At 42.4% G+C, this 23,503-nt stretch overlaps 1 protein-coding gene across 1 annotated transcript in view; it reads right to left on the bottom strand.

The window, feature by feature from the left end:
* Positions 1 to 22,120, bottom strand: part of LOC141139006 (uncharacterized) — a 44,223-nt gene extending 22,103 nt beyond the window's left edge. Inside the window, exons 1-2 of the mRNA XM_073624780.1 lie at positions 21,897 to 22,120; positions 17,201 to 17,319 (exon numbers count right to left, since the gene is read on the bottom strand). The gene's annotated coding sequence lies outside the window, so the exon portion shown is untranslated. The remainder of the gene's footprint in view (positions 1 to 17,200; positions 17,320 to 21,896) is intronic.
* Positions 22,121 to 23,503: the final 1,383 nt, after the last annotated feature.

Raw genomic sequence — 23,503 nt, 5'->3', positions numbered from 1 at the left:
GGTAGGTGTAAGAGGTAGCAGACCTTTGATAGTGTTACACAATAGGCAAAACAGTGCTAACAAATTAAAGTTAATGAGTATAACAGTAGCACAGTGAATAAAATTGGTAAAAGAAACAAAATGATGTAGTGAAACAAAGAAAGATACAATAAAGTGCTTGGCACTTTTTCCTTCTCGGGGAAGAGAGTAAAGAGCGTAGTCAGCGTTGCGCTCATCAGGGACATCCATTGAGGTGGAAGATTGCAGATTTGTTAAGTCAAAGATGACAAGGGGCACCTTGTGCCTGGAGACTGAAGATTTAGGAAACTTACCAGCGGGTGTTAACAGAGGCGTTGCGCCTGAGATCCTGGACACGTGCAGGTGGTCGCTGTGGGGCGAATCAGGTGGTATGAGGTGATCAGGCCCCAATTTAGCACTGATGTAATCTTTGGGTGTGAAGATGTTGGTGGTCTGGTTCTGGAATGTGACTACAAGCTTAGCTGGGAAGCCCCATTTATACGGGATGTTATGATCTCTAAGAATTATGGTTAGTTGAGAGAATTCCCTTCTTTTTTGAGCTGTAGCAGCGGAGATATCGGTATATAGTGACACAGATGAGTAGGGATCAGGTAGAGGAGAAGTGGATCGGGCAGCAGTCATGCCAATATATGACATGGTATAGATGCAGGAAGGTGGTTAGGTTTGCGATGTGCATGGCCAATAATCATATCAGCTTGTCGCAGTTGAGGAATAAGTGTGAGAAATAGCTGCTGGATGTAGGGGACCAGGTCAGGAGGTTTAACAGTCTCTGGTTCCCCCAGAATTTGATGTTATTCCCCCTTGATCGGTCCTCTAAATCTGCGACTTTGGCCTGCAGGTAGCGTATTTCCTCAGTATGTTGATCATGGGCGTCCGTTATGTCATTATAGGCCGCAGTGTATTCAGTCATTTGTTTTTCTAGGTCATCAGTGCTGTCTTCTAAATGATCAATTCTAGAGTGTAGCATAGAGATAGAGGACTGCAGCTCGTTGCGCATATTTTTTGTAGGTATAGCAGCATGAGCTTGAGGGTATGCTCAGAGGCAAGTAGTGTAGCTAGTGAATCAGAGCGAGCCACTTCAGGGCAGATAGCTGCTGGAGGATCCCAGTGCTGTTTCTTAAGCAGGGGGGCTTTGTTAGGGGAGAGGGCTGGAGACTGGGCAGCTCTCTTACGTCGATCAGCAGGAGAAGGCTGAGAGAATTCTGTGTCAGGAGCTCTTCTGTCCATCTCTTTAGGCATGGTGTCATGATCCTGTGTCTCCCTGGTGTCTGGGGAGGAGGCACTGAGCGCTGGACCGACACCATCCTTACTGTTCTGCATGGCCGTTTTGAGGAAATAATCGATGAGGCACCGTGGCTTGTGCAGGCTGTAACTCTTTCTTATGGACACACCATTCGGGTACCACTCAAGTCGTCTCTCCTCTGTTGTGACAGAGAGGGGAGAATCACTAGCAGAGAGTGCTGCAGGTTGCTATCTGTCCCACGGCTGAGCAAAGCTGAGGTATCAGGCAGCCATCTCACTCTGCAGCCAGCCCTTTTTCATTTTGTTTTATTCAAAGTGGGTGAACGAGCAGTGCTCTCTGATTCCTATTGTATTAAATTGTGTTGTACTGTCTGCCCTTTTGTTGTAAAGCACTGCATAATATGTCGGCTCTATATAAATGCTGTATTATAATAATAATAATACAAAGCCCTTGAATGGCATATCTAGTGTGGACTGTAGTCACTGGTGAGTGCTACATTTAGCAATCAAATTGGAAAAATTCTTTGAGAGGGGCAGGAGGCGGAGCCTAGCGGAGCAGACATGCATTGTTAGAGCTCCACACCGCTGAGGAGAGAAGAGAAGGACAAAGCAGAGCCTGCAGGCTCAAAAGGTATCCATTTGAACATTTTTGTCCCAGGGAACAAACTGTGAAAGTTTGGGCAGGAAATATGGTACTGGGAGGAAACCGTGGCAGAAATAAAAATCACCTCACAAAGAGCTCACAGGCACTCACTGCAGCTGAAGCAGCTCCAGTCACCTCACAAGATACAGCATCAGGGCGCTCTCACAGACAGAAAATGTCACAGCAAGACTCTCCATTTGAGTCAGATACAGAACAAATCCTCTCACAAACTTCTCCACAAGCCTCCTCAGCATCCTCAGTAATATTATTACAATTTGAAAAGATGCTTCATAAGGCTTTAAAACAAACCTCAGACCAAATAACAAAAAGCCTAACCAAAGAAATAAGAGAGCTGGGAAACCGCACCGCAGCCTTAGAAATAAAAATGGATGAAATTGAAATTACAACCCAAGAAAATATAACAGAATTGGAACAATTAAAAAAAGAGAATTTAATACTTCAAACTAAGCTCGAAGATTACGAAAATAGAGCCAGACGTTCAAACTTGCGCATAAGGGGAATACCTGAAACTGTGACAGACCTGCAATCTACTATTACTGCTCTATTATCTAGAACTAAAGCCAGATATCCCTATTGAACGTTTAGAACTGGACAGAGTACACAGAGCCCTCACAGAGCCCTCACAGCCAAAAAGAAAGATGGACCCCCACGTGATATAATCACAAAATTTCATTATTACAGAAGTAAAGAACAAATACTAATTGCTGCAAGAGAAAAAAAGGAACTTAATTTTCAAGGACACAATTATCAAATTTTTGCTGACCTATCCCAACTTACTATTACTAAAAGACGATCCATGAAACCCCAACTAATGGAACTGCAACGCCACAACATTATGTATCAATGGGGCTTCCCCTTTTCAGTCAGATTTAACTACCAAGGTACAATTTACAGAAGCAGATCAGCAGATGAACTACAACAAACCCTTTTAAAATTAAATCTGACAGAACTCACAAGCAGCAACACTCCCACACGCAGAAGAATGGCATCATCTTCACCTTCAGGCAGCACCCAGAAAATTTCAGAACAAAATGGGAATCATCATTCTCACAAAAGAGGCCGTTATGCCACATCATCCATGGACCAAGAAGATTCAATGGACTGACATCCTAATTCCTGATATCTCTTCATTTATTATACTAAGAGATGGTTCTCTATAAAAAACCTATATTTATAACTGAATGTAACTGCATTCTGATAGTCACACACTGTGTGGGATCATGTTACATTCCAGTTATATTTCTTATTACTTCTGATTCATATAGCCTTAGAATATATAAGTGAAATAAGGAAATTCTTGTTCAGTTATATATTATCAGGTAATAACAATAGATTTATTACTTTTTAGGACAAATATGTTCAATAATCCAGAAGTAATGGAAGCTTTTTCTTTCTTTTCTTAAAACAAATATATTATTACCTAACTAGTTCCTAGAATTATGTTTTTGTTTATTCTAATCTGAAGCAATACAACCTCAATTTTATGAGTTAACATATCTAAACAGTTACATATGAATAAAATATGTAATTGTTTACTCTAAAAGGGTTAAAATCCCAAAATAATTCAAACTATCTTCATCAATACCACAGTTATTAACAGTACCTTTCTAACTTAATTATTTAGCCTAGGGCAAGACTAACCATATACAACCACCCTGGAATAAATAATTTCAACAAAAACTATATTCTGCACTCCAATTAATGAAACATCATTTTGATGTCTTTTGACATAGCACTTCTCTCCTGTAAGCGGAAGATCCGTGTACCCCCATTAGCCCTCCTCATTCTCCCAACCATATTATGTGGGAGTGTGACGAAGGCACTTATTCCCCTGAGAGAGATATTTATTCTCTTTCACAGGTAAATTGTGATTACTTGCAAAAAATAATTTATACAATGTATCATCTAATCTCATATGCTTTTTGTTTACTCTTTACTCCAGAATTCACTGGTTTCTTTTCTATCTATTCATCTCTTCAGTCCACACAGGTTGATCTGCGCAGTCAGCTCTGCATAACAAAAAGTAAGTCAAAACTATTTGATCTATTGCCATGGCACCACTGAATATACTTTCCCTGAATGTTCAGGGAATAAATGTCCCTCAAAAAAGGACCAAAGCCTTCCGTACTTTCCATAACAAGAAGGCTCACATAGTATGCCTCCAAGAAACACACTTCACCAAAGATTCTACTCCAAAATATATTTCTCCTTTTTATCAACAAATTTACACGGCTTCTGCCTGTACCAAGCAAAGGGGAACTCTAATTGCATTTCACCGATCCACACCATTCACCTTATCATCAGAAATTAAAGACCCAGAAGGTAGATACCTGATACTCATGGGTTATATAATGGATACAGCAATCACGGTGATTTCCTACTACGCTCCTAACAAACAACCTACACCATTCCTCTCACATATATTACAAGTGATTAATACACACAAAATAGGAACAGTGATAATGTGTGGGGATTCGAACCAGGTCCTCCTCCCATTTCTAGATAAATCACCTTTTACACCATCCAAAATAACCTCTAGATTACCTTTTTCTCAACTTCTTTCCAAATACAATCTGGTAGATTCGTGGAGAGAAAGTAACCCAATGAAAAAGAAATTCACTTATTTCTCGCACCCTCATCAAACCTTCACCAGAATAGATCATATTTTTCTAACAATAGGAATGATACCAGAAATTATTGCATCAGATATAATTCCGATTCCGTGGTCTGACCATAATGCAGTATACACTACTATAGCCTCAGCCATACCAAAAGCGCATGACCCAACGTGGTACTTACCGGACATAATGCTCAAACACCCACTACATCAGATGGCCATTGAACAAGCTTTAAAGGAATACATATCAATTAATAATACAACAGACATCTCCCCAATAACACTGTGGGAAGCTCATAAGCCTGTCTTGCGTGGTACAATACAAAGACAAATGGCACTATTTAAACGGGAACGCAAAAATCTAGCAAAAAAAACTAGAACTCAATTTTAATGCAGCCTACATATCATTTCAAGATAATCCATCTCAGAGTACAAAATCTCATCTGGAAAAATTTAGATTGGAATACGATCTATTTCTCACTGAGTCATTTGATAAATCCCTCAAACGCTCCAAACACAATTTCTACATGAATACAAACAAACCAGGTACATATTTGGCTCGGGCATTAAATTCAACTAACAAATCTTTCAAACCAATACGCTTGAAATTATCAAAAAATGTTTACACTTGTAATCCAGTTAAAATAGTTCATAAATTTCACTCACATCTCGCAACTTTATACAAGACAAACAATGAATTTAATCCTACAGAGGCTGAATCCTTCTTCTCAAAAATAACCTTACCTGAGTTATCTCAGAATCAAAAAAGCAGTTTGGATGAGCCTATAACTATAGATGAAGTTGCTAACGCCATAAAAGACCTAAAACTTAACAAAAGACCAGGCCCAGACGGCTACTCGGCTTTATACTATAAAACATTCTCAGAAATACTCTCTCCCATTCTCACTGAAACTTTTAACAAACTTCTAGATGGACATTCTTTTCGGCAAGAAACACTAATGGCAATTGTTTGTATGATCCCAAAACCCCTTTCTGATGATACTTCCTGTGTGAATTATCGGCCTATCTCTCTGTTAAACCTCGATATTAAATTATTAGCAAAAATAATAGCAAAACGCCTCAATAGCATTATAGGAAAATGAATACATAGAGATCAAGTAGGCTTCATGCCAAATAGACAGGCAGGCGATAATATACACAGAGCAGTGTTATTGGCACATATTGCTAAAAAACGGAAAATCCCTTTATGTTTTCTATCTCTCGATATTAAGAGGGCATTTGACACAGTATCCTGCCAATATATGCAATATTCATTACAAAAATGGGGTTTTGGACCCCACTTTTTAACATGGATCAAAGCATTATATAATAAACCCAAAGCCTATATAAAATATGCTGGATACAAATCTGAAGCCTTTAATATCGAAAGAGGTACCCGACAGGGTTGCCCATTATCTCCCTTATTATTTGCCCTTATACTCGAACCCATGGCCCAATACATCAGAACAAACCAAACTATAACTGGCATTGAAGTAGGAGGTATTACACACAAATTATGTATATTTGCAGACGATATATTACTTTTTCTATCATCACCACAGGTCTCTGGTCCTAACTTAATACCAGCTCTTGATGGATTTGCAGCCCTATCCGGCCTTATGATTAATCCTAAGAAATGCCTAGTGCTTAATATTTCACTCACAAACATGGAATTGATCCCGGCTAGGGCTGCACTCCCATTCACATGGGCAGAAAAATCAATCCCATATCTTGGAATTCATTTAACAGCATCTCATTCTGACTTATTCTCAACCAATTATCCTCCTGTATTAAGACAGATCACAAATCTAATAAAACAATGGTCGCAACTTCCTTTATCCTGGATAGGGAAGATTAATGCAATCAAAATGACTATTCTACCCAAATTGCTTTATCTATTCAGAGTCCTCCCTATTCCAATTCCTTCCTATTTTTTGAGAATAGTACAAAAAAGAGCAACTTTGTTTATATGGGGCTCTTCTAAACCACGTATACCTATACACACACTACATCTTCCCAAAAATAAAGGAGGCCTGGAATACCCTAATTTTACTAACTACTACAGAGCAGCACATTTGGCCAGTCTGTCCAAATACCATGCAAAACAGGAAATCCCATTATGGGTATTTATAGAGGCTTCAGAAAATGACCCTCTATTAATATCAAATTTATTATGGCTTGATCCTAAAGACCGCTTTAAAATTCATAATCCCATAACTAAACACTTCTTATCTCTCTGGGTTAAACTAAAAACCAAATATCAGTTACAATCTCTACACAATCCTCTCCTCTCTTTTATCAGAAATCCGGCCTTTTATCCGGCATGGATCTACCCAAACTCTTTTAAAGCTTGGACAACATCAGGCATTCAGACACTAAATGACTTCATAGCATCTAAATCATTCCTTTCATTCCCATCGCTTAGAGAAAAATATGATCTACCAAACTCTGAGATATTTAGATATCTCCAAATCAAAAATTTCTATACACCATTCCTAAAGGGGGATACACCATTATCCCAATTATCCATTTTTGAATCAATCTGTACAAAAGATCCATTTGCTAAAGGTACAATTTCATCACTTTATAATCAATTATATGGAGTAGCAAATCTTAATAGACCCTCTTACGTTCAGAGGTGGGAGGAGGACCTGGGACGAACTTTAGAAGACACGGACTGGTCTAACATATGGCTCACATCTAAGTCATCTTCACCCAACATCTTAGCACTGGAGACAAATTATAAAGTCCTAACTCGCTGGTACCTTGTACCCGCTAGAGTGGCAAAATATTCACCTAATACCTCAGCTCTTTGTTTTCGAGGATGCCCAGAAATGGGCACATATTTACACATATGGTGGACGTGCCCAGTAATCCAAACCTTCTGGAAGGAAGTCTTCGTGATTGCATCTAAAATATTTTAAAAAATAATACAACCAGATCCATATTTAACTTTACTTAATCTAAAACCGGAATGGTTAACACTCTCTCAATTCAAACTTATGATCCAACTAATAACGGCTGCAAAACAAACAGTGGCCAAGGCATGGAAATCTCCTACATTGGTACTAGTAGAAACAATTCACAGAATGAATAATACAATGTCCCATGCTAAGATGGTAGCCATCGATCAAAATCAAATTCCAAAATTTGAAAAACTTTGGCATCCTTGGATAAAACAACAGTTCCTGTCAAACTTCAATGACTCTGTCCTGTTGCCATGGTAACAGATTAAATGACTTACAGAGACACCCATTCTAAGGCTTCAAAGAGAACTAAAAAGAATAATAAACTGACGAGCGGGACAACCTTGTGGACCATACCTCTACCTTTCAACCCTTTTTCTTCTTTCTCTTTCCTTTTCTCCACCTTACGATTAAAGCTCATTATCAGAATTTATTTGACCTATATACACTCTACTTGTAAACACTATGTATAATAGGTATAAATCATTTAAATACCTACAAAAGTAACTAAGGAAATGATATATATATCTTTAATTTATGTTTACGTGAACCCAATGTTTAATATTTGAAATTTCATGATATTTACCTATATAAACCCTACTGTAAAACAATGAGCTTACTTTATAGATCCTTGTAAACTTACTTTATGTATCTTTATAACATTGTATACTCAATAAACTTCTTTTGACAAGGAAAAATTCTTTGAGCCACAATAATCTTATGCCTTGCTTGTGCTACCTCCAGCTGCATGCGCTAATCACGCTTCATATAACGTGCATAGGATAAATTTACAAGTTATGCGCTGCGCTTGGGTGACCCCAAAAACAAAATTAATATTAACCAACTCTGTGCTTACTAGTCAGATAATATTAAATACAAATAATATGAATGTTGAATAAATAAACAAGGTGTGAAAAAAACAAGTGCTTGTTACACCATAAATTAGTGCTTATTAGTGCTTGTTACACCATACATAGTGTCTTAATAAACATAAAAAGTGCTTAGTGCTAATATAAAGTATCCTGCTTGTCTGAATGAATAAATTAATAAATAAATAATGAAAAAAGTTCTCTTTAGCACTCTAAATAGTGCGTGCAAATAATGTCCAGCAGTGATAATAAAACAATGCGTGCAGGTGGTGTTCAGCTGTGACAACAATCCAACATCATGCCGAAGATATCCTGAGTGCTGAAAAACATGCTCCGGTGCACCTTCGTGAACCCCTTAAGCTAATGTGCTTACCTCAGAGCGTGTGACTCAGCTGCTAAGTCCAAATACGCTTTGGAGCCACCCCTGGGCTCAGTGTCAGTATCTGCTGCACTCCTCCAGCTGGAAACAATGTGGCTCCATACATATAAATGAAAAGGAAACTATATAGTGTAATATAGTCAAAATACTTTTATTAAAAGAAAACACTCCCCACACCGGGGTACTCACAAGGCACTGGTGTGTCAGTGCACCATACTATAACCGCTTTCTATGCAAAATCACTGGATGTTTGGTGCGGTATGCTGTGCTGGGACAGCGCTGGTGTGAAGTCCATGTCAGTCTCTCCGTCCTGGCCCCTCCCCTACGCGTCTTCGACACAGGGATCATGTGCCATCATCAGGGGGATAGTGCTACAGAGAGCTACATTTAGGCTAATCAACCCCCAAACATTGCACTATGTATTTCATTGCAATTGTTTAATTATCATGTACTTTTGGAGCATGTGTTCTGTTCTGTCTGACAAATGGTCTAATGTTAGTACTTATTCCTAAGTTCTGCAGCAATTGAAGGACCTTAACCCATTGATTACTCTTGTCTGTTCACAACTCTCTTTATTCTGATTACTGTCTTCCTCGAGTTCTCTTATAAATTGTTAAGCCACCTTCCCTATACTGTATCTGTTTTTTTTATTGGAACAATAATGGTTTCCTAGTTAATTTGCCCTCTACAGTCTTATTTTCTACAATTTTCTGTAAGTGCTCTGGCAAACTACAGTTAGTCTATAACTTTTTATTTAGTATACTACATCTTGTACAGATCTGTGAATTTCATGTTCTTTGTAATTTAACAGCCAGAAATTATCCCTGGTGTCATCCTCTCAGATCCTTTTAGAAGCTCCAGTGATATAACATGGGCTCATTACTATATGGAAAATATCAGTTTTAAGTTTATGCTGAAACAACAAGCTAAATTCATAAAGCTTTAGCAGATGGAAAAGGATTTTTATTCCCAGTCATGAGACTGTAATGTTTAAATCTAATTAGACTAGCTGAAAATAACAAATGTTTATACAAATAATGGCTGCTATACACAGGGCTCATTTTCTCTCATTCAGCTTGTGGATAGAACAGGGGAAAATCAATCAATTCCCCTATCCACATTAACAGTGTGGATGGAGGACCTTCACTGACACCTATTATATTCAGGTAGCCTTGGCATCCATGGCTGCCTAAATGCAATAGCTCTGCCAAACAGTGAGTGCATCTGATAGGATTGAGTCACTGTTTGGCCTGATTTTTTTTTTGTCTTAGTTGATTTTTTTTTTTTTTGCTCAATATTTTTTTTTATTGAAAAGAATACAAAGTGTACATAACAACAATAGCGCAGGAAGCGCTGGTAATAACAAAAAGTACACAAATCCACAAATAACCTCACAGCTATAAGGATGAGAAAAAACAAAACAATGCTGTTGCATTAGAACAAATGGTTTTAAATATGAATATAGGGAGAACGGAGGCTCAGGTTCTCCGAAACCAAACGTTATATAAGTCCATGCGACTGGAAATGTAAGGTGATCCAGGATCATGAGGCACACAATAGACAGAGGGGAATACCCCTAATGCTCGTAAAAGAAAAATAATAATGATAAAAAATATAAGCAGGGAATGAGAAGAAAGAAAAGAAGAGAGAAATAGAAGAGAGAGGAAAGAGAGGTCAGCCACTTGAGCCAGGCGATGGACACAATCGACTATCCTGATTAGGCCTCGGGTGTCAGGGCTCAAGGAGGGAGGAATCAAAGTCAGGTGGAAGAAATTGGCCCACCCGAGGTTGCTAGACCTTACGGTGCTTAGGGATTTTTTCTAGAATGGTAGCCTCAATCATGCTACAGCATGAATCATAGCTTGAGTCATTCTGTTTTTGGTCTCAAGTGCACAAAGTGCTGAGGTCTTCCAGGCTCTTGCTATGGTTTGTTTAGAGGTAGTCATAAGTTGAAGCTGTAAGGCTACACTGCTGGGTTCCCTTACCCGCAATGGTGACGGAAGCACCCGATAGCTGATAGAAACATCAGCTGCGGTGCCAACATCATTGGACTCCAGGACAGATAAGTGTCCTATTATTAAAAGTCAGCAGCTGCAGTATGTGTCTATGCTGGCTTTTAATTTTTGAAGGAATGAGCGGACCTCCGCTTTAAGCTAGTTATGAAGACTAAGGAACAAATGTGCTTTAACCTGAGTAATATAAATATTGAATAGAAGTAGTTTTCATGGGAGATTAAAATACATGGGAAGCTCCTGCAGGAAAAAGGGAATGAAGAAAATATGAAATGATAAATATTTTTTTAATATATTTTTGGTCGTAAACTCTAGACTTTTACCCTGGGTGAGACAGAATTGTGGCAAGGCACAGATCTGGCCAAGGTTACAAAAAAATTTCTGCTGCACTTAAGGTTCCTAAGAGCACAGTGGCCTCCTCCATAATCCTTAAATGGAAGATGTTTGGGATGACCAGAACCCTTCCTAGAGCTGGCCGTCCGGCCAAACTGAGCTATCGGGGGAGAAGAGCCTTGGTGAGAGAGGTAAAGAAGAACCCAAAGATCACTTTGGCTGAGCTCCAGAGATGCAGTTGGTAGATGGGAGAAAGTTGTAGAAAGTCAACCATCACTGCAGCCCTCCACCAGTCGGGGCTTTATGGCAGAGTGGCCCGACGGAAGCCTCTCCTCAGTGCAAGACACACGAAAGCCCGCATAGAGTTTGCTAAAAAAACGCCTGAACTCCAAGATGGTGAGGAATAAGATTCTCTGGTCTGATGAGACCAAGATAGAACTTTTTGGCATTAATTCTAAGCGGTATGTGTGGAGAAAACCAGGCACTGCTCATCATCTGTCCAATACAGTCCCAACATTGAAGCATGGTGGTGGCAGTATCATGCTGTGGGGGTGTTTTTCAGCTGCAGGGACAGGATGACTGGACCACTTTAATTGCCAGAGTTAAATGTTTGTAGAACAAATGAAGCTCACACCAATGTCAAATCAATGTCCCCAATGTGGCCTATATATATAGATAGATAGATAGATAGATAGATAGATAGATAGATAGATAGATAGATAGATAGATAGATAGATAGATAGATAGATAGATAGATAGATCTCTATCTATGTATATATATCTGTGCTGACCACGGTAATCAGCGCTGCTGATCCCTGATTACCATGATCAGTTTCTGTGCTTCCTTCATCCAGCGGTCTCTCCTCTCTCCCTCTCTCCCTCCCTGCCTGTCAGCTCAGGAGTCTGTGTTATCCATCTCCTCCCCACCCTTCCGGCCGCTATAGGTGTTAAAATGACTAGTGACAAATTCTTTATACCCCTTTCTTACAATGTGCAGTGTGTGTGTTTTTAAAAATGATTCTGCGAAATACCTTATTTATAGCTTACATGACCTCCCGCTGCTCACCTCCTCTCCTCCCGGCTGACATTTGCAGGGAAACACAGCCCTCCCACTGCAGTGCTCAGATCAAGGAGGGAGAGCACGGGCAGGTCACATGAGCACCCCTGTTAGGTACCTGATAGTTGAGCCCAACTTGTAGAAGAAGACCCCTCTTACAACGCTGGTTCAGAAGCCACTGGAGTGGGAATAGTGGTCTCGTGAGCACAGTGGGTAGGGGTGCCTGATGGAAGTTGCAGTGGCACAGGAACTGAGTAGAGATCCTTCAGGGATGGCTGAGCTGCAGATTATGACAGGCAGAAGAGGATCAGCAAACTCGAAGGCAGAAGATGCTGGAACAGCGGCACCTGGAGCTGGATGAGAAGGCCGGGAATGCAGCAACACAAGGCAATAGGCAGAAGGCAGAATCAGACAGTCCGGGTTGGCAGGAGATCAGGCGGATGAGTTCAAATAGGTAAACAGCAGAGTAGTCGGGCAAGCAGGAGTTCGGCAATGGGTCACAGTGAAGATAGCAGAGTCAAACAGCGCTAATGCGCACAGGTGCGTGCACAGACACGTGCACACACGCGCACGCCTGGGGAGCACGCCGCTGCACACCAGTGGGTAGATTCTTGTGGCTGAGAAACTGCAATGTATCCTGGACCGCCGGAACTGAGGATTCTGGAAGAAAGTCAGGCAAAAAGGATAAATGAAAACCATAATTGGCAAAAAAGGGGGACTGACCAGTGGCGGAATGGCTAGCATTATTATACGCAAATTCTGCTAGGGGCAGCAGGGACAGCCAATCATCCTGTACAAAAGATGTAAAACATCTAATGTATTGCTCGAGAGTCTGATTTGTCTTCTCTGTTTGCCCATTAGTTTGAGGATGATATGCTGAGGACAGGGCTAGTTCGATCTTCAGAATCTCACACAGGGCCCTCAAAAAGCATGAGGTGAACTGCACCCCCCTGTCAGACACTATATTTGCAGGAACTCCGTGCAGCCTGACGATCTCTTTAATGAATACACGGGTCGTTTCCACAGCAGATGGTATTCCCTTCAAGGGTAGGAAATGGGCCATTTTAGACAGGCAGTTGACGACCACAAAGATAGCTGAACACCCCTCTGAGCATGGAAGTTTGACTATGAAGTCCATTGCTATCATTCTGCAGGGTCTGTCGGGTACCGGTAGAGGTTTTAGCAGCCCCCCAGGCTCGGCTTCTTGTGGTTTTATTCTGGATGCAGACAGGGCAAGAACTGACATACTCTCTGCAGAACTCCTTCAGATTGGGCCACCAGAACATGTGTTGCATGAGTTCAAGAGTCTTACGGACCCCAAAGTGTCCTGCAAGTGGATGGTCTTGAAGTAAGGTTAGCACTTTGACTCGAACACTTTCCGGAACAAAGATTTGGCTTCCTCTCCACAATAAACCATCTCAAGGTGTTAAGGTGATTCCCTGGAGGCTTGAAGAATCTGTGGATGCTTCCTAGATCAGAGACAGAAGATCCGTCTGAAGGAGTAAAAAGTTGTTTGCAGGCAGAATGGTATCAGGTACAGATGAATCTCCCATAGAATCTCTAGGGTGGTCGAACATGTGTGACAACGCGTCTAGTTTGATATTTTTTGTTCCTGGCTGATACATGATGTGGAAACAGAAGCGTGTGAGGAATAAGGCCCAACTAGCTTGTCGAGGTTTCAATCGTTTAGCAGATCTCAAGTATTCTAAATTCTTGTGATCGGTATATATTAATACTGGATGAACAGTGCCCTCTAACAGATACCTCCACTCCTCCAATGCTGCTTTGATAGCGACTAGTTCCCGATCACCTACATCATAATTCCGTTCGGCCGAAAAGAGTTTCCGAGAGAAAAATCCCACGGGGTGCATTAGGTCCTTTTTGCCCTGCCGCTGAGAAATGACTGCTCCCACGGCCACTTCGGAAGCGTCAACTTCCAGGATGAAAGGCAAAGACGGGTCAGGATGACTGAGAATTGGGGCTGAAGTGAAGCGTCTTTTAAGTTTTTCAAAGGCGTCCTGGGCCTCCAGGCTCCAGTGAAAACGAAAATTCTGTTTGGTTAATTGCGTAATGGGTGAGATTATGGCAGAAAATCCCTTGATGAATTTCCTGTGAAAATTTGCGAACCCTATGAAGCGTTGTACTCCCTTTTTATCCAAGGGTACTGGCCAATCAAGCATGGCAGATACCTTCGGAGGGTCCATTTTGATACTGGTTGGGGAGATCACTAAGCCAAAAAACTGAATGTCCTTTTGCTCAAATTCGCATTTTTCTGCCTTTGCGTATAGTCTGTGCAGCCCAAGACTCTGCGAACATGTTCCCGGTGTTGATTAAGTGACCCAGAGAATATCAAAATATCGTCTAAGTAGACGATTGCAAAGATGTCTAGAAAGTCTCCGAATACATCGTTGATAAGATGCTGGAATGTGGCAGAAGCGTTACATAAGCCGAAAGAATTGACTAAGTACTCATAATGCCCAAACCGAGTCTGGAAAGCCGTCTTCCGTTCATCCCCGACCCGGATGCGGACCAGGTTGTAGGCTCCTCTTAAATCAAGCTTGGTAAAGATAACAGCAGATCTCAACTTTTGAAACAGTTCAGGTATCAAAGGCAACAGGTAGCGGTTTTTGACTGTAATTTTGTTTAGCTCCCGATAGTCCACACATGGACGGAGGGTCTGATCTTTTTTAGAAACCAAAAATATTCCAGCACCAGCTGGGGAAGTAGAGGGACGAATAAATCCTTTCTCCAAATTCTCATTAATGTACAACTTTAGTGCTTCTTGCTCCTTTTCAGATAAGGGAAAGATGCACCCGAAAGGAATTTCGGCCCCAGGAAGTAGTCCAATTGGGCAATCGTACGGGTGATGGGGTGGCAGGGAGTCTGCTCCCTTTTTACGGAACACATCAACAAGCTCCTGATAGGGCTCTGGTACGGATTGAGGTAAGTTCTGATCAGTGTCTATACATAATAAGGTGGCTGGAGGTCTGGAGAGTTTATGTAAGCAGTGTTCTTGACAATAGGAGGACAGAAATTTAACTTCGCCAGTAATCCAATTGATGTGAGGATTATGGGCCTGGAGCCAGGGCATGCCCAGAATAATCGGAAATAGCGGGGAAGAGCTGATGTCAAGAGTTAGAATTACTTCATGCTGAGAAGAACTGGTGACAGGCAGAGAAAGAGTTTTCTGAGAGACTTGCCCAGATTTAATGCGGGAACCATCTGCCAAGAAAACGGAAAGTCTATGCATTTTTTCTTGTAGGGGAATGTCTTGTTGGGTGGCAAAGACGGAGTCCACAAAGCAACTGCATGCCCCGGAGTCAATGATAGTGTTGACCTGAATTGTCCTTCCCTGGAGCTGTAACGAAAGAGGAAGAGCAAGATGGGTTGCATTAGTGGTCAAGGCAGAAAAACTGGCAGGAACAGAAAGTGGACACTTACAGGTCTTAGCCGGACAGCTGTGCACATAGTGGCCTATTCCACCACAGTCGAGGCAGAGATTTAGCTGGCGACGGCGTGCTCATTCTTCTGGGGACAAGGTAGGTCGCATAAGCCCTAGCTGCATGGGCTCGGAAGTATCAGGCATTGAGCTGACCGGGTTCAAGCAGGTTGGAGGTAAGTAACGGGAAGCCGGAACTGGAGCTTTTGCGGTCATCCACATTGGGCGGGTCTGCTGAGAAGAACGTACAGACCAGCGTTCATGGAGGCGACGATCAATCTGAATCGTCAGGGTGATAAGATCCTCAAGGGTGTCAGGCATACCGACCCGAGCAAGCTCATCCTTTAAACCCTCGGACAGACCCATGCGGAATTGATGACATAAGGCTGCATTGTTCCATTGAGTGTCTGCACTCCAGCGTCTGAAGACTGTGACATAGTCCTCGGCCGGTCTGCGGCCTTGCTGCAGCGTAAACAGAGCTGACTCAGCTGTAGCAGTCCACTGAGGATCCTCGTAAAGCTGAGCCATAGCCTCAAAGAAGGAAAGCAAGGAATGGATCTGAACTGAGTCTGTTTCAAGTAGACGGTGAGCCCAAGTTTGAGGTTCTCCTTGTAAGAGGGAGATCACAAACCCCACCTTGGTGGCCTCCAGGGAAAAGGTCCGGGGTTGCAGGGCAAATTAAAGCTGACAGGTGCTGTGAAAGAACTTGGTTCGGTCCCCAGAAAACCTTTCAGGAATGGGAACCCTTGTCTCAGGTGGAAGCATTACAACAGAGGGAGACGTGTTGGGGCGGCAGCTGAAGCAGAGGCCACATTACCAGGGCCGGTAAGGTTCAGAACTTGCCTCTCTAATCTAGTGTAACTATCCTGCAGGGTTTTCATGGCTTGAGTGAGGGCTGCAAGATGCGTGCAAATCTCCTTTATAGGGGAGGTCTCTCCTACAGGCTCAGTCATGGCTGTTCTTACTGTTAGGTACCCCTCTTACAACTCTGGTTCAGAAGCCACTGGAGTGGGAACAGTGGTCTGGTGAGCACAGTGGGTAGGAGTGCCTGATGGAAGTTGCAGTGGCTGGCACAGGAACTGAGTAGAGATCCTTCTGGGATGGCTGAGCTGCAGGTGATGACAGGCAGAAGAGGATCAGCAAACTGGAAGGCAGAAGATGCTGGAACAGCGGCACCTGGAGCTGGATGAGAAGGCCAGGAATGCAGCAACACAAGGCAATAGGCAGAAGGCAGAATCAGACAGTCCGGGTTGGCAGGAGATCAGGCGGATGAGTTTAAATAGGTAAACAGCAGAGTAGTCGGGCAAGCAGGAGTTCAGCAACAGGTCACAGTGAAGATAGCAGAGTCAGGCAGGCCGGGTCGGGTTGGAGATGCGCGCACGCATATTCCTCTGGAAGGTACCAGCACGTGTCTGACAACACTGCAGCCTGTAAATAAGGTATTACACTGAATCGTTTTTAAAAAGCACACACATCGTACATTAGATCTTCTTATAAGAAAGGGGATCACATGATTTGTCATGGGTGACTTAAAAATCACTTTAACTAAAGTCATTGCAGAATATGGGTACACAAATATTTAAGACCAAAAATATACTACTAACCTCAGAGGGTTTTTGATGAGTTGATGGTTGTTTTCTTTTTTCATCCCTTGGGACCTTGTTGGTTTTTAATATGACATTCATAATGACATCATCCTGAAAATGTTCAACCTACAGTATGCCTGCAAAATGCATTGTGAAATATTATTTTATGTTATGTTTCTAGCTCTGCTATTTACCTCTCTATTGAACCCTTGTTTACAATGCATAAATTAGGCTCTGATACCTACAGGTTTTGCACTCTGTATAATAGTACTTCCCGCTGGGTATGGCATACTGTTTTCCTGGTTGCACGCACCCTCATGTGAGCTTTCTATGGGACTTATTAGAATTGAAGTTTCTTTGTGTACTTCTTATTGCCAGAAATCATGTTGTACCCTTTGCATTGTCTTTACTGCTTCTCTCAAGTTTACACCATGGCACAGTCAAACTTAAGCAGGTTATACAGTTTTTTTTGTTCAACCAGCGGGTTAAATGATAAAAAAACTGACAAAACCCCACATCCACACTAGGGGATCTCCCCGTCACACTATTGTATTCTGACACCTGGCGTTCCCCAACCCATCAGAAAACAATGATAAATGCTGCAGCCATTGGCTGCATGGACAGATTGAATGCTGGTTTTCCAGCAGGACTGTTCGACAGAAGCTGGTCATTAGACCGGCTTCTGTTGAACAGAAAAGAATACCGACTGAGCAACCATCTCATTGAGGATAACCTTTTTGATCCCCTTCAGTCTGGAATTTGCCCTTAACACTCCACAGAACCTGGTCTCCTAAAACTCACAAACAATCTACTAATGGCTAAAACCAATGGACACTATCCTATACTCCTACTCCTGGACCTCTCTGCTAACTTTGACACAGTTCACCACCTCCACTTCCTCAAGAAACTCCACTACTTTGGTCTCTGTAAAGACAAGAGTAAAAGAGATCACGCACCAGCCCTAGTGTGACACTGTTTATTAAAAAAGGGGCGCTCGCGAGCAGAGAACCAAGATGGCTGCTCGGTAATCTCCACATCATGACTTCTCCGGACAAAGCACAAGTGATTCTGGAATCCCTTTGCCTCTTGCCATCCAACAAAGGAAACTGTAGCCTGGCTGACTCTGCTCCTCCCCGCCCTGCTACCAACCTCCCGGGCTGCATCTGGGAAACAGCAAAAAGCCACAAGCACTCCGTTCCACGCACCTCACCCGCAACTGGCTCCCCACGCTTTGACCCAGGATGAGTCCTGGAATTGTAAGTTTGGCCTTATCTTAATAAATCCTCTGAACTTACTGGTTCATGTTTCCTACCATCCACTGTGAGAGACGATAGGAGCCTATTTGTTACTGTTATCTTTTTTACTTTTATCTTCTTTTTTTTTTTTTCATTTTTTTTTTTTTGATTGCTTGCTCATACCCTACCTATGAACAGGTGAGTTGCTCCACCTTTGCATGTTAACACTATTACGGCTCATCCTTATATGGTCCTCAACCAGGCGGTTTGCCATTAGCCCTCACTCGCCTACATACCGCTATTCTGCAGCTCACCCTCCCACGCAATGCTATCTGTCTCTGGGATCACTGACACTCAAACTATGGTTGACATAAGACTGTAGTGGGTTTTTCTTTTTTTTTCTCTTTATTATTAGCTGCACCATCACTACCACCTTAGATCTAGAGCCCATACCAATCATGCCTTGGGGTAGCTTGTGATGTCTCTACACCTGTAATGGACATAACAACCCCTCTACCACATACGGGGCTCTGTTCACCTTCTTCCCTTTCCCCCACTTTTTCCCCTACCCAGTCTCTACCCCCCTCCTTTACCCCCTCCTTCCCCAACAACTTGATGTATTGCCAGTTGAGCCCCCTGCCTGCGAGCCCCACAGACGACCTGAAATTTGATATCACGCCTCCTGTATTTGTCCCCCCTGAGGCCCCAAGGGGATCTGCTCCCTCCTGGGTTTGCAGGGTGGACTGACCCCGGGGGTTTCCCCAGTGGATCTTACGCTGGTCTTCCTTGACTAGCCGGTCTGGGGCTCCATGCCCCCATTCCCTTCCCGCTAACCCAGGTCGTATCCAGTGGAAGGTTCACTAGTGTTAAAATTGGGTTGATGTGCTGATGCACTACTGCATGTTAAATTTTATTTATGTTGCCTCCCTCTCCGCAAGTTGCGGCCTGTCTTGCTGGTCCTCCACACATTAAATGTTACCTTTGACCCCCCTGGGGGTGTCTGTTGTTTCTTCCATTTATCTTCACCCCCTTTTTTTTTTCTATTTATTTATTTATTTATTTTCTCTTTTCTTTTTTCTGGCCAAGACTCTCTCTCTATTTAGTAATTCTGGCTACTTAAGCCCAGCACAGACATGTGTCCGGTGGCAGAGCCCCCCTGCCTCACTAGATGTGGTTCACGCTTGCCGTGATGTACTTAGTACTACCCTCCCTCCTTTACTACCTGGTTTTTGTTTTGTCCCTCCCTCTCCTGGTCCTTCTTACCCTTTTTTTCTTTGCCTCTGCCTTTTCTCCCTCTTGTCCCCCCAGGTCAGTGCTCGATTATGTATACAGCAATCAGTGTAGCGCTGGACATAAGAGTGTAACTGGTGATTAGAAATTGGTGCACAATCTCTGATAATGCTAGGGTGTAATGCCGAATAAACAATGTAAATACACCAAAAATAATCATCTAAAGCTTATATCTATACAATACATAGTGATATTCCTTTTAAATATGGGACCATGCCAGAAATAGGTATGTGTGAAAAGAATAATAAAAGTGAAAAATAAAATAAAAAGTTCAAAAAAGTGTCCCAAATAACAATGTGTAAAATCCAAAAGAGATCCGGAGGAAGATATATTGCAGGATTCGGGAATATTCGATCCACCTCCCGTGCAGCCCACCACCAAATGGTAAAGATGAAGGCTTACCAGAAAGCCTGCGACCGCCCTTACTCAGGGGGGTCAGAACAAGCTTAGTTGTGGAAATGTCCAGGGATGATGGAGCCTCCGAGTCCTCTCTCACTACATCGGGCAGGCAGCCCACAGCAACGGGAACCCCGAAGAAGAAGTTCACAAGAATTCCCTCAATGTTTCTTCTCGGAAAAGGTCAGATATAAATGAGCCATAATGCAGAATCAGTGGGAGTCCCGAGTGTGTCACTAGCCACGTCGCCTACAACCAGATGCCATCAGGCGTCCCCAGCAGTCCGTCCTTACATCAGGTGCCCCCAGCAGAGTCCCTCCTTACATGCAGCCTGTGTCACATCAAATGCAGCCTATCCAGCATGGGTTGACTGCATGGACTCCAGTGCTCGATTATGGCCCAAGACACAAATTCTTGAATGTGGGACCTCCCCAGTTCAGCTCAACTTAGTCTCCTCGCTATGGCTATGACTCCGTTGAACTTCTATTCACATAATATCCAGGGGTTTAATTCTCCAGTAAAACGTTCAAAGGTATTTCATCATTTAAAATCTAGCCAGGTTAACGTGGTATGCCTACAAGATACATCTCTCCTCATTTCCCTACCTTCTATGTAGCCTCTGCGCCCGACATAGAGGAGTCCTAATCGCCTTTCGGCGCAACCTCTTATTTTATTGTACTAAGGAAATCACTGATCCATAGATATCTGTTGCTCCAAGGCACTCTAAATGGTCACAACGTAACTCTGGTAGCCTACTATGCTCCTAACCGCTTCTAACACAAATTCTTTTCTCACCTCATTAAGATGGTCTCCCAGCACTGTTCCAGGTCCCTTATACTTATGGGTGACTCAAACATAAATAAAAGAAAAACAAGGGCGCACCAGCCTTGTGCATTAACTTTTTTTAAAAATGTTTTAATATAAGAAGATAAAATGAAACGACTCACAAGCAGTAGATGGAGGAGGCACAGCATATAGTGTACCGACAGCTAGCATGCAGCTTAGGATGAGCGATGCCTTCCAATAGTCGCAGAGAGACGCACAAACATCACAATCAGCTATCACAATCAGCTTACGCGTTTCGAAGGGAAAGTCCCTTCTTCACCAGAGCTGTGCTGTGATCCCTCCTTCAGCAATCCCTTTTTATAAGTGACTGAGTGTCAAATGAGGGGAGTGGGTGGGTGGGGTCGAATATGGAGCTCCTCCCCCTCAGGGGATCCCTCCCTCTTGTGCCCTCCAATCATAGGGGCAACACTCCACTTAGTGACAGGAAATAGTGTGTATGGTATGAATAATAAAAATAATAATAATACTAGTATACATACATATATATATATATATATATATATATATATATATATATATATATACACATATATACTTATATATATATATATATATACACACACACATGCATATATATATATACACAACCATATACGCACAAGCATACATATACATACACACACATACATGTGATAAAATATAATAAGCATATACATGTATGTGAAATAAATTAAGTAAATTGAATAGACAATGATAATTTACCAAAAGCAAGCTGGACCATTGGTGATAAGACATGGCGCACTGTGCCTATAGAATGCACCAGATGACAAAACATAAGGTGTACCGGATAGAGATCATGGTGAGCAATAGTAGACATGGTAGGTGGGGACCCCCCACTCCACTAAGCCACCAGTCCCATCAAACCTATGTGCACAAATAGAGAGCTGTGAAAGATGAGTGCATATAAAACTAAACATGTTGAATCATGGATGAGGAAGAATGAGTACCTGCAGTGCTATCTCAAGGGGTCAGCGCCAGTGGAACATCCCTGTGTCAGGTGTACAGCAGGTCGGTGACAACGTGACTGCATCCAGACGGCGCGAGTACCTGCGGTGCTGTCTCAGGGGGTCAGCGCGAGTAGAGCACCTCCGTATCAGGTGCACAACGGGCCGGTGATAGCATGGCTGCATCCGGGTGGAACGCACGTCGGTGTGCTTGCGTTCCAAGCTGTAGGAAGGGGGCGGGATCCACATCGCCCCTTCCGCATCTTGTATAGTTCACTCACAATGTGAGCGGCGAGGGACAGCCTAGTGCCATATGACTGGGGGCAGGTCCAGCATAAAGGGGCCGTCTGCTCACTGGAGCAATTCTAGTGTCAGTCTGGACCAATAGCTGCCTCGAAATACCAAGATACCAGATAGCCCCAGCAAGAGAACAGAGGGCTCTTAACTGCTAATGTGGTAAATATGTATGTATACATACACACATCAAGTGTGATAATAATATTAATAATAAAAATTAATATTAAATATAAATATAAAGATATATAAATGATAATAATGCTTTTAGCTATTGATAGTAAGTAGATGCAAGATTAATTAATTAATGGATGAATTAAAAAATGAAAAAATTGATAAAATTGAAATTGATAGCTAAAATGGTACTCAATGAATCTTCAATGGTGAAATAAGAATAATAAAATCTATGTTCATAAAGCTACATGTACTATACACTGATAGTGGCAATACTGGAAACCTAAGGAAGAACGCGCAATGGTAATATAATAGAATAAATGATCCATCCTCTGGCCGCCAGCGCACAAACCACGCACCACATCTACAGCTCTATATATGCACATATACGTGCCCACAGCCCAGCGCGCCATGCCTCAACCATAGGTCAGCAATTGAGGGAACTATATATACAGGAACAAACCCAATTGGAGTTGCACTAAAATAAAATAAAGGTCATGCTGAAGGAGATATACACAAGCAACAACATACTGCGACTGGAGAAACGATGTCTAAAACATGATAGTCGCAGATTGCTAGACATACATAAATATCATTGTATTACAATAAAAGAGGGGGGGGGGATGAGTGATCTCTTCTCCAGTCACAATGTGCAATAAATGGTTGTGAAAATGGCTAAAAAATGCATAACAGAACAATACATATATTTCACAAATAAAAGACTATCTTGAATGGTGTCACAACTTCAATAATAAATCAGTAAAACCAATAGTAATAGTACTAAAATTGTTGGGGGGGGTGGGGGGGAGAGGGAAAGGAGAGGGAAGGGGGGGGGTGTGGGCGAGGGGCAGGACTAGGGAGACAGAATGGTGGCCGACGAACTCTAAAGGTCAAACAATTTTATGCACCTCAGGATCCTCATTTAACCCCACAGGGGTCATGCTACCCAAGGTGAAGATCCAATAGGCCTCGCGTTTGCAGAGCCTCTGGTGTCTTCTGCCTCTATCAAGGTCACCCCTGATGGACTCAATCCAAAATACTTTCATACCAGACGGATCCCCGTGGTGTACATCATGAAAGTGACGAGGGACAGGGTATTTAACTCGTGTGTTGGTAATGTCACATTTGTGCTCGCCAACGCG

This window comes from Aquarana catesbeiana, linkage group LG01, assembly GCF_042186555.1.
Source record: "Aquarana catesbeiana isolate 2022-GZ linkage group LG01, ASM4218655v1, whole genome shotgun sequence".
Lineage (NCBI taxonomy): Eukaryota > Metazoa > Chordata > Amphibia > Anura > Ranidae > Aquarana > Aquarana catesbeiana.
This window is presented reverse-complemented; position numbering and strand designations above follow the sequence as displayed.